The 18,321-nt window shown below is 39.0% G+C and overlaps 1 long non-coding RNA gene across 1 annotated transcript in view; it reads right to left on the bottom strand.

The window, feature by feature from the left end:
* Positions 1-7,919, bottom strand: part of LOC129779791 (uncharacterized) — a 181,125-nt gene extending 173,206 nt beyond the window's left edge. Inside the window, exons 1-2 of the long non-coding RNA XR_008743770.1 lie at positions 6,568-7,919; positions 6,206-6,269 (exon numbers count right to left, since the gene is read on the bottom strand). This is a non-coding gene — a long non-coding RNA (uncharacterized LOC129779791). The remainder of the gene's footprint in view (positions 1-6,205; positions 6,270-6,567) is intronic.
* Between the last annotated feature and the right edge of the window lie 10,402 nt (positions 7,920-18,321).

Genomic DNA, 18,321 nt, shown 5'->3' on the forward strand with positions numbered 1-18,321 from the left:
AAAGGCATTCATCGGGGTTGAGAGTTAGTATAAAAGTTAGTAAAAATTAATAGTTAATATTAAAGTGTCAGTGCAAGCATTTAGTGCGATAGCATAAAAAATCCAGTATCGCTATAGCCAACGAGCGGTCAACAGCACTTCGTTTCTTTCGAAGATAATATCCAAAGTGATAAACAGGCGCATCGAAAGAAATTTTTTTGTGGTCATTCGTGAACAATGCGGCCGAGTCTTGGACACCATCATTCTATTTTAACGTAGATCTACGTTTAACAGGAAGATATAGAGCGCAAGATGAAAATATCAAACAATGAATGATTTTAAAGCTCGGAGTTATTGTTTTGTAGTTTAGTTGCGTCGTTCGCGCCGCTCAGTGCAAGCATTTAGTTTGCTTTAGTTCAAATTACACCTGCAGTGTACAAAAAATACAGAGAGCGGCTGCATTAGTTAACGTTGGACTACGAAACATTTGTATACTATTTATTTCAGAACAGAACAAAATTTAAGAATAACCTTAGAAACAGTTTTTCACGCAGTGAACTCGCGCTGAAAACATTTAGAATGTAAAACAACTTTTCCATATCTAATATACATTCAATGTAACAGAGTAACACATTTTCTAAATGCGTTCGAATAATTTTATACGAAAAGTGTGTCTGATAATTGTATTCAAATTTTGTCAAGGGATAACTTTCTGTTCGAGATAAGATTTAGCCGATGAATTAACACATGAACTAGAAACTATTTAATTCCGTGGTTCAATAAAAACAATTTATATACGGCACTGTAACAATAATGCGAGCTATACTACTATTCTTTTGCGACTGACTCGACAACCACTGCCACTGGTATTTTATACGATACCAATGGTCAGTGGGGAATAGATAACAGTTTTCCTATTGGCTAATAGCGAGCGATCATTGTTGCGTAGTATTGCTGTTGTTAGTACAACAGTGTGGATCACGTTAGGGTGACCAACTTGACTTAACTATTTCATTCCTTAATACTTTCATTAAATTCTGACAGTTTAAAACTGCGTTCTGGCCTGCTAATATGATAGAGAGTAAATTGTTTGTTGACACAGTACTTTTGTCATCGCGGATGACTAACGGATACGATGAATATTAACCGAGTGGTTTAAAATCAACTCTCTCGTTATCTACAATAGGGCAGTTTATATAACTTTTAATTCATTGATGGCATCTTTTAAAATTATCTCTCAATCTAAAATAACAGATACTGCTCGCTGGCTGTAGTGAGACAAAAATATGTTTCTGTTTTTAATTATTAGCTAGCCATATTAGTCATTGGCTAGAGAGGTACGGATGTTAACCACTACGCCAGATCGCTATATGAATAGTGTATCTCATTTATATATAAATTGCGTTTTATTGACAGAACGGGTAGGTAAGCAGAATAAATGTATGAGAAAATGGGAGTGCTTCCGTTTTTCGTTAACACTAAACCTACCACGAGGGGTCACAACATCATTTGCCTACAATACTTTTCCTAAAACATACATCGAATGTATTTTTCAGTGTTTACTCCTCTCTTGTTATTTTTTCTACTGAAAAATATATGTAATCTGCCCTAACTACCGCAACGGGTCATTTGACCCTTGCAAACATTTATATGATATCAGAAAGATTTGTATGTATGGGTGGGGTACAAAACCATTGCATTACAATTTTTTTGCTATTGCTTTATATATTTTGTTGTATTTGTGAATGGATAGTGAATAATCAGAATTGATTGTATTGCTAACTATTTAAGCGAGCAAACAATAACCATTCCAAGCTACAGTGCTATTTTGCATGTCAAAAATTGTAATTTTAAAAAATTTTGCTAATAATTGTTATCCGAAATATACAGGAGAAATATGGTATGCCACGTTTCTCAACAAAACTATATGAATCGAGTCATTGTTTACTAACTATTTATAAAGGGTCACTTGACCCGCTGTGATAGGAATAGGTATACATAAAACATTAGTAGCTTTAGCGTTAATTTAAACCGTTTGCAAATTAGCGTATCTCAATGTAGAGCATATCAAATCAAATCTGATCCTGATTCTGTCGGTGTGCAAATTATGAAAAGTTCATTCGTGGCGAAAGAAGTTTATTTCATAAAATCGTGACCTGTTTTCTGATTTGACATCTTTTCTTAAAGACGCAGTCCTGCGTCAATAAATGAAAAAGAAACCACATTGTGTATGTATCGGTTACCCACATGTAACATACGACAAATACACTTTTTTCTATGATAACAACCGAAGAGATGAACAGGCGAATAAAAAAAATAATGTCGCAACCCTACGTTAATAATGCGGTCGGGTCCTGGACACCAACCCCTGTAATTTATTTTTTGTTAGAAGTTGTGGTTTTCCTTGTAGTTTCCTTATAATCGACGGCAAATCGACTAATAACGATTTGCCTTCGATTATGAATAAATTGTCATATCACGATTGTAAATTTATTCTCTAGTAGCGTTTGTTCTCCATTTCTGTTCTGGCTATTGCGTTTACTAATGTGTTTTGTTTTTCATTCCTTTCTTATGCTCGATATTATTTTAAGATGCCACAAAAAGTTATAATAAGATTAACACATGTTTACAGATCATTGAATTGAAATGTCAAATTTAGTGTTGTGTAAGAAACGTGCTTCGCCAACTCAGACCATTTTATAGTCATCATAATCGACCTAGTGTTTATGACGAATCATTCTAAACTTAGTGGATCAATGTTCAACTGTTACCACTTTGCTCAATCGATACGAACCGATCATTAGCTGTAATAAAAATAGTCAGTTAAATAATGGTCGAACAATAGCATTGAGTGTTCAATAAGACGATATGCTAATCTATATGTTGTATAAAATATTATTTAGACCCAATTGAAGCTTTTGTTCAACCATTGATATTTTCCTGAATAATATTCCATAGAAACGTTTTGAAAACGTTACTTCAATTGGCAAATGATTCCATGGAGGATACAAAAGTCATGAGTGCTACTATTTGAGAATAAAAAAAGTTATAGGAGGTTGTGTTCAAGACACGACCGCATTGTTGACGTAGAATTACGCTGTAGTTTAATTCAAGTCGCTTGTTTATAACTGCGGATATTATTTTATAATGCTACGAAAATTTTGAAATAACCATCCTACCAGTTTGCTCGTCCTGACATGTTTTTTTTTATTGTAGAATCATTTGACGATAATTGTATGATGATTCATTCTTGTGCTCGCAGAACAATACATGCTCGAGATAAGCGCAGCTGTCATCCTTAGTGGAGAAAGTGTTGCTACTGGCAAGCGAAACCAAACCACATACAAAATTCCAGAACGACAATTACTTTCTTCGTGACTAAATAAGCGAAATAAACTCCATCTGCACGCGAACCCAATTAAATTAATGACCTATTATAACTTATTGAATAATTTAGTATTCCCCAAATAATTTTTTAATGCACAATCTTAACACCTGCTAACCATAGCATCAGTTCAATGCATTGAGGAAATGTCAACGGCACCAACGAAGTCTTTATGATGACAGAAAACAAACAATGTTAACTGCTTGGAAAAAGGCTGAATATTTGTCTTAGCTGATTCTCATTACTAATACCCTAGCGTGAATAATTCCCTCCCGCTTCTCCAAAGCGTAGCGAAGATGCACTATTTTTACATACGGGTCATGAAGTACACAAGTACGCACACAAATATCCATATATCGATGGCTTGAAGTAACTAAATATACGCACACTTATCTCTGTTTTGCGTTTATTAACAGAAAGGGCTTCTGTTGAGAAGCCCTTTCTGTTAATATTGTCAGTCTTTTAGCTTAGCTTAGCTGTCGTCCTTTGTGGAGAGAGTTTTCCTACCGTCATGCGAAGCCAAATCACTGACAAAATAGAACCTTTATTCTCTTGGTGAGCTGACGATAGCCTAGCTTGATGATGCCCCACACAATTGTGTAGCTCAGAACTTTAATGCAATTGCGTCAGTTTGATGCAATGATTGCAATACCAGAGACATCAGCGAGTGAGTAATTTGGTCGCGTCCACAGCTCAGTCCGAAACGAAGACATGTGATGGTGCAAAACAAGGAAGAACAAGCGATGTTCATTAGTTCGTATCTAGAACGTTTGAAAGTTTGCCTTTCCTTCATTTCCGTGTTGAATTAGAGAGACTTTAAACTTCTTCAGTTCATTCGTTTCTAGCCTTCAAAAAGGCCCTTGAAAAACTCTACTCTTTCTTCATATTACTCCTCCGACCCCATTGCCTTGAGAAAACCATCCGATTCCTCGCCGTCCAGCTCGCTCAGCAACGGTGTTGAACAGTTGGTGTCCTCACGAAGAATGAAGTTTGCCTCAGCAAAATCTACTGCTTATACTCTAGGCAAATATTCCCCTTCGTTCTTCTTCTTTCCTTTGTTCACGGAGACTTTACATCTTACGATTTCCCCTTCGTTGCTCGTCGATAATTTGCTCGTTATTAACAGCTCTGTTCGGGAAAGCACATAAATGGACAAAACAAATGTATGAGGAAATGGGAATGCTTCCAATTTTCATCAATTTAAACCATATACAGACTATGGGATTATAATGTACAGCACATCAAACAAATCTTAGGGAATTTCCGATTCGTTTGGTATGTAAATAGCCAGAATCCGTTCACGGCAATATAGTTATTACCGTTAACTTTATTTCATAAAAACGTGACCTGTTTTCTGATTTGGCACCCTTAATGAAAGACGTAGTTCTACGTCAAAAACATCCGAATTTCTGGAATGGTCTGAGTAGTCATGAGGCCCTCTGTAACTTGTTGTATCCAAAGTCTTAACCATCACGTTTTACTATATCATAACATAGAATAACAACAGGACAAATTTCACGAAATAAACATTTGATAAAAAATATTCAACTGACCCATCGATCAGTTGCTCGCACATAAGATCCTCTCGCCGAGTATTAAAATTACTCAACAACTGCAGAGCCTTAATAAGAAAGAATTCAGCACATTCACTGGTCTTGTAACAGGACACTGTCCGACTAAATACCATCTTAAAAACATAGGTTTAGCACAAGATATTTGTCGCTTTTGTAATTCCGAAAGTGAAACCTCGGAACATTTGCCCTGCAATTGCGGAGCTCTAACAAGACGCAGACTTCAACACCTTGATAAAGCTATTCTGGAGCCCAAGGAAATTTGGTCTGCGTCGCCGATCATGATTATAAATTTTATCAAACAGATTATTCCTGATTGGCACCTATCTTGCTACAGATTTCAGTCTACTCCTTCATCAATAAGCAGTAGATAAGTGTTGGGGTACAGACGATCATTATCGTCCACTTTGTTTATTTAGGATTTCGCCTCGTGAGAGGTAAATCCATAAGCATGGTGAGACAAGTTTTATGATCAGTTTATCTTACAACGTTCTGGGAGATATGCAATACAAAACAGAATAAGTAATGGTAAGAATGTACATGAGCAACGGAGAAAGGAAAATAAATATTACGAGTTAGTTCGTAACGACAATCCAAGCAATTATGTTGTCCATCATAAGCTTGAAGTGTAGTATAAAAAAGGGGTATACCACAATAGTTCAAAATAATGGACGCAGCGGTTCACACCCAACAGGGGAAAAACATCATACCTCTTGAAATTCATGAAAGTATTCAACACGTTTGTTTAGTATTACTCACATTATCTCACATAAAAACGGAATTAAGATTTCGGAGTCAAGTTACACAAGAAAACTAATTTGAAAAAATATATATTTTAGACGAAAGATAATTTGCTCTACAGAAAATCAGGAAGTTATTCATCCATCCCCTATCATTGAATCCAAATTCAATTATATAACAAGAAACAGTATTTTGTATCGAACATCATTGACCAATGCAGATTTTGAGTAGTACAAACTTATGGTAGTCAAAAACATAAAGACGGACTCAAAGCTACGTTGAATTCACTTTATCAGCAACAAGTGCATCCCGTGGATGTGTATTCTTTAGATTCATTATACTTCATCAACCTTTGGAGTTCTAAATCCATTATTGATCATTAAGTTCTAGCTTTGAAACCACGAAGCACACAACTGACTGTCGAACGTTTCATAAAAAGTTACCAAATAATTCTTCCGTTAGTTTTATACATCTTTCACTATTTGAACAACGGAATACTTAATTTCTTCAGATATAATCCTTCACATACCTTGTGCTGCTAAATTACTGTATCGGTGAATCACTCTGCAGTACCGCCGCTAAACATTGTGGCTCTGCAAGAAGAGAACGAAAACGGAAACTTCAATCACTTCAATCTGCCTGGTTTGAAATGTAATTACACTCATTTATCATCACAAGTTCTAGCATTCATGCAACCAAAACAACGAGAGTCTCTTCACTATCCTGTCCCCACGGTCTCTTCAAGTTCATCGACCCGAACTGATTCAAGTGTTTAATCAATAAAACTAATTACCACTGCCACTTGCACAGAAGATTCTACACTGTCTGTCTTTGCTCGCGGAACCGGGGTAGATTCTTCAAACCGGAATTTTTTCCCAAAGATTCACTCACCAGCATTGAATTAAAATCGTGTGTATCCACCCTGCTAGCTTGAATTGTTGCGATCGTACAGTGGAACCAAAAAGCCAAACATAAATATTGGCAAACCATTTTTTCGTATCATCATTTTTCGTGGTCGTCACTTTTCCGCTTTTCCCGAGTCAGCCAACCAGCCAGCCAGGTGACCGGTTGTGTGTTGTTGTTATGCTTTTTCGGCTGCCGCTATAGTTGCTATTTCCGATATGAAGAAACGGTCTGGAGACGGTATGGAGACGGGTGCGTCCAAATGTTGCGGGCGAAGTTTGTTTTGGTCAATCCTTTCTTGCTCTTCCACTGCTATCTGGTTTGTCCACCAGGCTGTTATTTTTCTTTTATTTTTGTTTGGTTCGCTCTTGACTGACTGACTGCTGGTAAACAACAGTGCAGAGAGGGGTCGGCTTTTCCTTTGCACACGCACAGCCCCTTCAGACGTTACCACCACTACCACACCATCATCACGAGCCCGCTAGCCAGCCAGCCAGTTTAGATTTGAACACCCGTCAACCCTCGCGTGGACACAATTCCGAAATAAACAACAACCTCCGCAGCTGACCCCGGAGAAGCGGTCAAGGAGCTGCCCGCGAAAGTTCACCACAATGCACTACACATCCGGATCAACGTCTGGGATGGTGTTGTTATTGTTACCGACACTGTTACATGATGTTACTACACACACGGATTGTTTCACTTGTTCCTGAACACCCGCCCAAAGAACGCAGGATTGTTCACCAGCGTCAAATACACCTTTTCTTGACTAATCATCACTTCACGGCATCGTGCCAAACTTTTGCCCCTTGCTGTTACTGCTGCGGCTGCTGTTGATCCCATGCAGGCTTACGGCAGCTCGCAAGCAGCACGGAGCGGCCCAAAAAAGGCTCCGCTGTGCTCGCTGCCTGATTCGCGTATGCATGCATAAACAAAGTAGACAGCATAATGATGTAAAAAGTTACGAAGCAATTATTTCACACCAGAATGAAGTTATCACCGAATGAAATATTAAAAGGAAAAATTATTTTCGTATATAGAAATATATGCAAATTAAGATTCGTCTCTCTCGCTCGCTCGCGAGAGTAAGTGACGCAAACGAATGCATGTCTCGATTACTGTGTTCGTAGCACGCGAGGACTCGTTTTCATTCTCTCCGGAAGGTGACACCAATACAGCGACCCACACACATGCTAACTACACAAGGACGAAAGGTTTTTCCTCATCCTTCGCGCCGCTAACGCGTGATTATCTCGAACGGATAGCGAGAGAGAGAATGAGAGTGGGAGCAAAAGTCCGCGTGGAAATTCGACTCTCCTGTTGAGTCCTGTTTACTTGCTCACTTGCTGTTAAATACTGGAGGTGACACGAAGACTCGCTGTGTAGATACGAATAGTGCATCGCTGGAAATGTGGTACTGTGCGATGCGACGATGAGAAATTATGCTGATGAGAATGAAGAGGGTGAACGAATGAAACTCACTCATTTCGCCCAAACACCCACCAGCGCTCACTTCACCCCAGCGCATGGTAGGAAGCGAATGAGAGGTACAATGTGAGGAAAATTAGATGTGCCTTTTTGCCATGCTGCCGTTATTTAATTGATGTTATTTATTCATTCACGAATGTAGAAAACCCTGAATATCATTTTAGAACACTCGAAGGAAGGAACACAAATTGGTCTGACTAATGACCGTACTGAATATACAAAAAACAAAGAAGTTTGTGAAATTTTCACCGAATACTTTTCAAACGTCGGAACGTAGTTATATCAAGAAATTCCTAAAAGAAATGATGGTAACTCATTGTTAAGCGGCCCTTACACGATTCGTAGCATTGATATTATCAGTAATGACAATAGTGGCAAGAATCACTCCATTTCGCAATCACCTTATTCTTATACACGATCATTCTCATCGCTTGCAGGAATGCAGTAACTCTGGCCTTCATAGTCGTAAGAGAAATCAACACATTTTCGAAATGAAAATTATCAATGAAAATTATCAATGAAAATCAATTTATTGTGACAAATAAACATCCCCGTTAATAATTTGAAAGGTTTTCTGCTAACAAAGAAAAAATATTAAACGAAACATGTTTCTAATAATGATTTCTAATTATAATTTCAACAATTTGATCTGTTCTTATAATGTTTTTCAGTAATGGATGAAGAATGTTCAGAATAATGTGTTCAATAAAATATTTTGAAATGCTTTTCATTGATCTATTAACAATTCAAAACTGTATTTTATCATAGTAATCTTAATAGATTATGCTTGATTCATTACCATTTAATACCTTCGTAGATGTCGACACCGTATCTTACCCGTGTGCTTCACCCCCGTAATTGGGTAATAGATGTGGACACTGTATAGTAGGAATCTGAAATGGGTTATGAATCGAATATTATGCGTATTGTAAACAATAATGTCCTAAGTCTACCTACTCTATCTGTTGTTACCGATGGAATAGAGTTTCGTCCTGTTGCTCCGCTGATCGTGGGAAACCCTGTGGAACAGAAAACAGTAATTAGCATATATTTTCAAAATATGAACAGCATCAAAGGAGTAGAAAGACAGAAACATTTATACTTATCATCGCTAGAACTAGACTACGATGCTTATGCATTTGCGGAATCTTACCTGGACTCTTCTGTACAAGACGGTATACTATTTCCTTCGTGTTTTTCGGTCTATCGTTGCGACAGAAACACGCTTAATAGCGATAAGCGAACTGGCGGCGGGGTGCTTGATTCGGTCCATCGTCGCATCATCAGTACAGAGGTTGCTCGAGCTGAAAACAATGAAGCGATCTGTGTCAAACTGAAAACAGTGAATGGAAATGTATTTTTGTTTTGTGGATATATTCCACCTACCTCGAATATCGCTCGTTACCACTCGTTCCTTGTGTTTGTTGACTCCGTTATGAGCATCGTTCAGCCGGGTGACACTGTGCTCGTGAGTGGAGATTTCAACCTACCGAATTTAAATTGGAATCAGTATATCGAAGAAGGGGATTATTCGTTTCTCTTACCTGAGCGAATTGTTTCGCAAAGTGAAGTAGCCATTGTTGATGGATTCTCGTCGTCTGGACTGATGCAAGTTTGTGATATACCGAATCAAAACAATAAATATTTGGATTTGGTGTTCACCACTGACACCGAATTATGTCAAGTTGTTGTGACAGACCCGATTATTAAGCACGAAATTCACCACTTCGCTATGCAAATCATGATCACTATTGCTACACTGCGCGAAATGGAAGTTGAGAAGTTCAGGAGGCACTTAAATCTCAACTTAATGGACGCGACGTTGGTTAAAGAAGCACTAAGGAGTGTTCCGTGGAATGACATCTTCATATCGTCAGCTGATTTTGAACGTGATGAAGAAAGTTATAGGCAGCACGCCACATCAATGTTTGAGTTTCTTAACTCAATCGATGTTTTTCACTGCGGACTCGAATGTTCTACAGTTGTATGCAACAGTGTAGACTTCAACGTTATGTCGCTGTATTTCGTGCTGTTCACCATTTTCGCAAGGTTTGCCCCTTTTAATAGGGTCTACCCGAGATCGACAACCCCGTACCCGGAATGGTTTTCATCAGCTGTTATTCGAATTCTCAAGGACAAACGAAAAGCGTTGAGAAAAATGCATAAGAACAGAAATCCGAAAAATGTTACTTCTTACAAACAGCTGCTGCGGTCGTTCAAAGTGTTACACAGAGAAGCGTATCAAGTGTACATCACTGGGATCCAGAATGGGATAAAGGAAAACCCGAAGTCGTTTTGGAAATTCGTGAATAGCAGACGAAAAAATAGGGGAGTTCCGGACGTGATAAGTTACGGTAACCGATCTTCAACTTGTGGACAAGAGACCGCCGAGCTCTTTGCGGAGTATTTCAAGAGCGTTCATCAAAATGACCAACCGAGAATCGTCAACTCTTCGATTGACAGGACCGATGACCTGTTGCTTCTCTCGCACCGTGAAGTGAATCAAGGTCTATCGGATTTGGACCCGGGTAAGTCAGCAGGACCAGATAGACTCCCCGCAAAACTTCTGAAAGAAATCAGGGATGAACTTATCGAACCCCTGACTACTCTATTCAATTATTCGCTTACGTCCGGCTACTTCTCGCCACTGTGGAAAATCTCGCACATTACTCCAATCCATAAGAAGGGCCCACGTTCAGATGTCGAAAACTACCGGGGTGTTGCAATCCAGTCTGCGATGCCAAAGTTATTTGAACGACTTGTTTACTCTCGCCTTTATGAACGTATTATCGACCGTGTGTCAGCAGCACAACATGGTTTCGTAAAAGGAAAGTCAGTTGTGACGAACCTATGCGAGTTTTGCTCTACCGTCACGGATTATATATCTAAAGGGTATCAGGTGGACTGTATATACACAGATATGAGCAAGGCTTTCGATGTAGTAGGAATAAGCAGCATAATGCGCGCGGTGGCTGATTTCGACATTCACGGAAAAATGTTCGAATGGATTGGGACGTATTTGGAGAGCAGAACACAATATGTGAAAGTGCACAACAACGCATCCAGGTCTTTCGGTGTTAGTTCAGGTGTTCCGCAGGGTAGTCATTTGGGGCCTATTCTATTTGTTATGGTCATGAATAAACTACCATCATGTTTGGCCAACGCAAAAGTGCTCATATAGGCAGACGATGTGAAGATTTTCCTGCCCGTGAAAAACATCGATGATTGCCATCTTCTTCAGCAAGATTTAGTCAATTTTCGGAGATTCGTCGAGAGCAACGGACTGAGTGTAAACCCCAGCAAGTGCTCCGTTATTACTTACACCAGGAGAGCTCAGCCGATAACTTTCGACTATAGGCTAGGAGGTACGGATCTACAACGAGTAGAGTATGTCCGAGACTTAGGCGTGACGATGGATCAATCCCTCACGTTTCACCTCCACCTAGAACGAATAGTCAAGGAAGCGCTGCAACTATTTGCTCTCACTCGTCGTTTTGGGCAAGAATTCACTGACCCGCATGTAATTCTGAAGATCTACACCAGCCTTGTACTCGACTTTGCGAGTGTAGTGTGGCGACCGCAATACGATCTGCATATCCAAAGATTAGAAAATGTCCAGAAAAAGTTCCTGAAGTTTGCGCTGAGGAATTTAGGATGGAGAGGAGAACACCTGCCAGTATACGAAGATCTCTGCTGTTTAGTGGACATGGATACTATCAAAAGTAGACACAGAATCGCAGATATGACTTTCTTCTGTAAACTATTGAGCGGACGGATAAGAAGCCCGTGTCTCTACGAACGGATAAATTTTAACACCAGCCCCGTTTCTCTTCGTCGCCGGAGAATTTTTGATCCACCTCTGAGGTCCAGAAATTACACCCAACAGGAACCTACAACTCGATTCATGCGTGAGTTTAACATGCTGCAAGAAGTGATTTCCATAGATATGACAACAGAAGAAATTCGAAGAAGACTACGATTATTTTTAAGAGGTCAACTAAATGTATAAGTGATGATGTGTTTTATTTCTGTTTTCATGTTTAGTTTTTATGATGAGTTTTATTTTCCATGTTTAGTTTTTAAGAAAGATAACGGGCTTGCAGCCTATAATCTAATCTAATAAACAAAATGTGAATAAACAAAATGTAGCCATCGCATATTAACATTTTATGCTTCGTGCTTCATCGTTGTGAAGCGAAAATGATAATGGATTTTCAGGTGGAATGGGTAAACTTTTAAAATCAAATAATATAAATGAAAATCACTTTCTTCGCATCAAATATGTTGCTCTAGGTAGTAGAAAAACAAATTTTCCGCAAATGGTGAAAAAACCTTGAACTAAAATATTATCTGGGTATAATTTTATTTTATAATAATGAATTTTATTGTGGATTTCAGAAAAATTATAAAATAATGATTAGGTAAGGTTCAGTGCACGTGTTTTATGCATTCAAGTAACAACAAGTAATAACTTTCATTCAAATTTTAGGGATTTAAAATTCTCTTGGGCCCACTAACCTGATAGAGAGTAAATTTTCTCACAAACACAAGATGTCGCACAGTATCCTAGACACCACCAATGATAGTGTCCCTGCTCTATTACAGAAATGATTGAGCGAGATCAGAAAATCCGGATATGCATCATTAATGCCCGTCATTTCAATTTTGACAACCTTACACGATAATTTTTATTGTCATTCTGACGAAGTAATGTCATTACTCCCAGGGGGCTGTCCACATACCAGAGCGTGAGTTTAGACACCCCCTCCCCCTCCGTGGGAAAGCGTGGACATTTTCTATACCCCTCCCTCTGTTGTCCACGTGAACATTTCTTCTCTTCTTAGAAACAAAATTCGGGGAAAAAATTATGTTGCGTCTAAATTCAATTTTAAATTCGTTTTTATTCTCTATTCTCTGTTTTTACTTAATAAAAATGTTAGCTTCATTAGTAATAGCAGTATGTAATCAATTTTTGGTTTCTTGTCTAACATTGCCCGTGAAGTTATTTGTATCGCTGTTTAGTTAGAAACATCACTAGTGAATCTAATTTCGTACATTCTCTGTCATAAATCAACGTAAGCTGGTTGATCTATTTCACTTTTTAAGCTGGAATGTTCTTTAAGCTTCCGACTGAAATGGAGTATATAGTGTAGGATATAATAATATTTGTAAGACAGGCCATTTAAACTTTATTGTTTTGTTCAGGCGCTAAAAATTAAAAAAAAAATGCCGGTGATTCATTAATAAATAACCAAATGGGAGTTGATTGTCGCGGTGTTTTATCCAGCGTAATTCAAGGCTATCCCACAACGTCGTTCGCCCGGATAAAACCACACCCCGAATAAGGAAGAAGAAGCTGCTGAGAAAGTGCGTTCCCCATCAACAATATTCTTGACCTGCAAAATCGATTGTATGGTTTGAAAACTCAATTTCCGTTCTCAATTTTTATTTTAAAGAGAGTTTATTCTATTTGAAAATCCTTATTGTCTTCGTCGCTTCTCAAACTCTTTCTAAAATAATAGCCGAAGTGATGAACAAGCGGATCGAATAATATAATTCTGAAGTTCTACGTCAAAATGCGGTCGTGTCCTAGACACAACCCTTTCATTTTTTCCTCAACGCAGCTCGCATTCAACTAGGAAACCAGCTTCCGCATCTGACGAACAACGTATTTGGGTAGGTCCTCACGGATTCCGTCTCACTACAACAGCTCACGCAACCATCCACTTCCTGGTCCGATTCCTACAGCATCGTAAATGTAAATATTCCTATGATTTCGCAGGAAATAGGCATCGAGCGATTTTGGAAGACCGAAGACCTACAGATGAGTGACAATTATTCGGTCGAGGAACGCCACTGCACATCTTCGCTCCGATCGATATAAGCACGGAGGACTGAGGGACGCTCCATGATCCGACAGGAATCCAGATTCCCTACACTATCCAATTAGCACAGATAGTGTAGTTAAGCACAACGACGGAACTTGGTCTTCGACGGCTATGCTCGAGCGTCCATTGGTAACTAACTCAGTGAAGCGCTTTATGTGGGTCTGGTCGCTCAAGATGACCTGCTGTCCTTTGTGTTACGGTTCCATACCTAACGGCTTGCCTTCGTCAAGATGTGCAGACAGGTACTGGTACAACTTTTTGAGAATCTTCTGCAACGCCCTGCGGTGTTTTTATTGGAACACACCCCTTCAAGTTTATGAGCTGCTGATCGTAACATACAAAATTGCCTCATCGTCATTTCTAGCAACTCGTGAGATTGAGCAGCTAGTTCCAACATCGACGATTTCATCGGTAGAACTAACTCAGTGAAAGAAGCGATTCGACTCCGAGAAACTGACTGACCTAATGCAAAAAGGGGGATTAAAAATGTGCAGCCCTGCCAGCGATAACTAGGCTAGCTACCTATCTCGCAAGTCAGAGAGGAAGCCTCATCTGCATAAGCTTAACTGTACCTGTTCTTCTGCTTGGTGACATAAACTGTCCACCTTCAGCTAGTCGACGACTTTCCGACTGGAAGTTTCCTCGCAACACTGCACTGATTTATTTTTCATTACGAAATACCCACGCACCTTCATTCGGAAAACAGAAATTTCTCGAAACTAGTTTTTTCAAAACTGGTGAACATGATATCTCAAATTCTATTGATCCGATTAATGTCGAATTTATATGAATACAATCTATATGCATTCAACTTTTGGGTAAACCGATCACTCATGCTATGTCATTCAAGTATCTTGGGGTCTGGTTCGACTCCAAATGTACTTGGGGGGCCCATATTAGGTATCTGAGTAAAAAATGCCAACAAAGAATAAACTTTCTCCGTACAATTACCGGCACCTGGTGGGGAGCCCACCCAGAAGATCTTATAATGTTGTATCGAACAACTATTCTCTCAGTGATGGAGTATGGCAGTTTCTGTTTTCAATCAGCTGCCAAAACACACCTCATTAAACTCGAGCGAATTCAGTATCTTTGTCTTCGTATTGCGTTGGGATGTATGCCCTCAACGCATACCATGAGCCTCGAGGTTTTGGCAGGCCTACTCCCACTAAAAGATCGCTTCAATTTATTATCTCTTCGGTTCTTCATCCGGTGTAAGGTCATGAACCCATTGGTGATCGGAAATTTTGAGCAGCTGATCGAGCTAAATTTTCACTCCGGATTCATGAGTTCATATCATGAATTCATCTCCATGCAGGTTGATCCTTCTTCGTATATTCCCAACCGTGTTTGTTTCCCTGACTACATCAATTCCTCTGTGCATTTTGATCTGTCCATGAAGCAAGATATCCATGGATATTCAGATTACCAACGATCGAGGATCGCTCCAACGATCTTCGATGAAAAGTATGGGGGTATCAATTGTGATAATATGTACTTTACTGATGGGTCCACTATAAACGAGTCCACAGGATTTGGAGTGTTCAACGAATTTTTTAGCACCTCACACAGTCTTCAGAATCCTTGCTCAGTGTATATTGCTGAATTGGCAGCAATTCATTGGGCGCTGGACAGCGTCGCCTCACGACCTGTTGAACACTATTACATTGTAACGGATAGTCTTAGCTCCTTGAGAGAATACGAGAAATTTTGAGTGCTTTATCCAGACGCTGTTATGTCATTACCTTTATCTGGGTCCCTTCACATTGCTCCATTCCGGGTAATGAGAGGGCTGACTCATTAGCAAAGGTAGGTGCAATTGAAGGCGATATTTATCAGCGTCAAATCGCCTTCAATGAATTTTATTCTTTAGTCCGCAAAAATACCATCGCTAACTGGCAACGCAAGTGGAATGAAGATGAATTGGGCCGGTGGTTTCACTCGATTATCCCTAAGGTTAGCCTCAAACCGTGGTTCAAAAGTCTGGACTTGAGTCGGGACTTTATTCGCACCTTCTCCCGACTCATGTCCAATCACTGTTCGTTAGATGCACTACTCTTCCGTTTCAATCTTGCCAGCAGCAATCTCTGCGTTTGTGGCCAAGGTTATCACGACATCGAGCACATTGTTTGGTCGTGCGAGGTGTATCTGGTCGCCAGATCGAATTTAAAAAACTCCCTTCGGGCCCGAGGAAGACAGCCCAATGTCCCGGTGAGAGATGTGTTGGCTCGGTTAGACCTTGATTACATGTCCCATATATATGTTTTCCTTAAAGCTATAGATCTTCGTGTGTGATTGCCCCTACATCCTTATACCCTCCTTTCCTTCCTTTGCGGGTAATTCGTCCCCTTGCTATAAATAGTAGAATAAGTTGAAATGTAAATACACTATAGATATACGAATAGATTTATAAATTGAGTATTCATCAACATTGTTACAATTTCCTTATATCCCATCCTTCTCCTAAAAATATGTCACCCTCCTAAACTCGAGTACACCGCGAGTAATCGGTTTTCCACCTTACTAACCATAGATGTAAGAAAATTGTTTATATATATATAGTTTTAAAATTATATTTAAGAATTCGGCTCCTTTAAACTTAAGTAACTGAGCCTGTAAAAATAAACGAATTAAAAAAAAAAATCTATATGCATGTCTCTCATCTCGCATGAACCAAGAAAAAACATAATTTATCAATTTCACTATTTGCAAATAATCCGGAAACGTGAAAAAAAACGTTTTCAACAGTATTTTTTCTTCAGACACCGGCATTTTGTCAAAAAGCATGTTTTTGACTTGTTAGTGCGAGAGCTGCATCTTTACTGACTCTGAATCTGTACTGGAAGCGCTGATGTTTTATTCATAAGCAGCTTCTGTTGTAACTCAACCGGGCCACCACCCAAGTCCGCTTGAGAACGAGTTGCTTCTCAGTGCTGCTGAAACCTATGAACGTGAGCAATGCATGAAAAAAATATAATTTAAGTTCAATAAAAAAGCGTATCCTAAGATCAAATCAAGAATAATGGGAACATTATACCCACCAAACGATATACATGTGCGCAGTGGATAGGGGACGGACAAAAAACTATTAAAAAATCGTACAAAACTTGACGAGCAGCTTTGAAAAAAGTTTGCACCGCACAATTAATAATTCATAATTCTGATTTAGACCACCGTTCGATTTCTTTTTGTGCTGTATGTCAAGACATTTTCCTCTTCGGTTGCATGGCAGAACTTACTGTGTCTTTTGCTACACGTCGAAACTTGTTACTATTATGGAATCTTGTTCTTTTCAGACTGCAAGTTGCAAACAAACCCCAGTATACGCTTCGAAATAAATTTCACCGTAATGACCCAGGAACGGGAAAGCGTGAAACGTGGACGTCAATTAATATTAGATTTGAAATGTGAAATAAATTTTATTAATTTTTCGCTTTACATCGCGGCCTTCTTACTTGTGCAGATCAAAAAACCAACTCTTTGTACTCAAAAAATCTATCTAATATCTAGGACACGACCGCATATTTTCGACGTAGAACTACGCAATTATATTATGCAATCCACTTGTTTACCACTTCGAATATTATTTTGGAATGCATCGAAATTTTTGTAATAGATTATGTGCTTCGTTACAAATAAGTTTGATGAACGTCCTTTTACGTTTGATATGAAACAATCTGTGAACGAAACATATTCCGATCTGCACAACGACAAGCGAGTACAAAAGTACTCAACACCAAAAAATACACCCGTATCTGTAGAGGAAGTAGAAAATCTGTATTTGAATCTATATTGCGGATTTTGCAATAATTGCAAACTTGTAGTAAAGCAGTCTTCAGAAAACATACGCTGCGCTGCACTTGAATTTAATTTTTACCAGCGCGCGTTCATAACAAACACGTATTCTCTTTTGATATGAAGTGTACAAAATTCATAAACACAAGAGTGCCGAATGAACATGACACATAGTTCAGATACTAAATATCATTTCTCACTTGTGTGATGCGCGCCTCATTTTCTACACACACACACACACATCAAATTCTAGCGCCCGTTTTGTCTTCGCTCGTTCTAAGCAAAGCATAAAAACAGCAACGCATTGTATACGCTTGTGTGAAGAAAAATATCTCCACAGAGAAAACAAACCAGATTCAAGCGCGGTGTAAAACAGGTATAGAAATAAGGTGCAAATCACGGTGCGAAAACAATGCTGACAACAAAACATTTGATCTGTGTTTCGGAGCGTGCTCATTCGCCAGAGCGCATGTGTATACAGGGAGTGAGAGCTAAACTGAGTACAAAAAACTTGTTACACATCAGCACCGCGTTGCATTCTGAAGACTGTAGTAAAGTATGAATAAGACTA

This window comes from Toxorhynchites rutilus, chromosome 3 (genome assembly GCF_029784135.1).
Source record: "Toxorhynchites rutilus septentrionalis strain SRP chromosome 3, ASM2978413v1, whole genome shotgun sequence".
In the NCBI taxonomy this organism is placed as follows: Eukaryota; Metazoa; Arthropoda; class Insecta; order Diptera; family Culicidae; genus Toxorhynchites; species Toxorhynchites rutilus.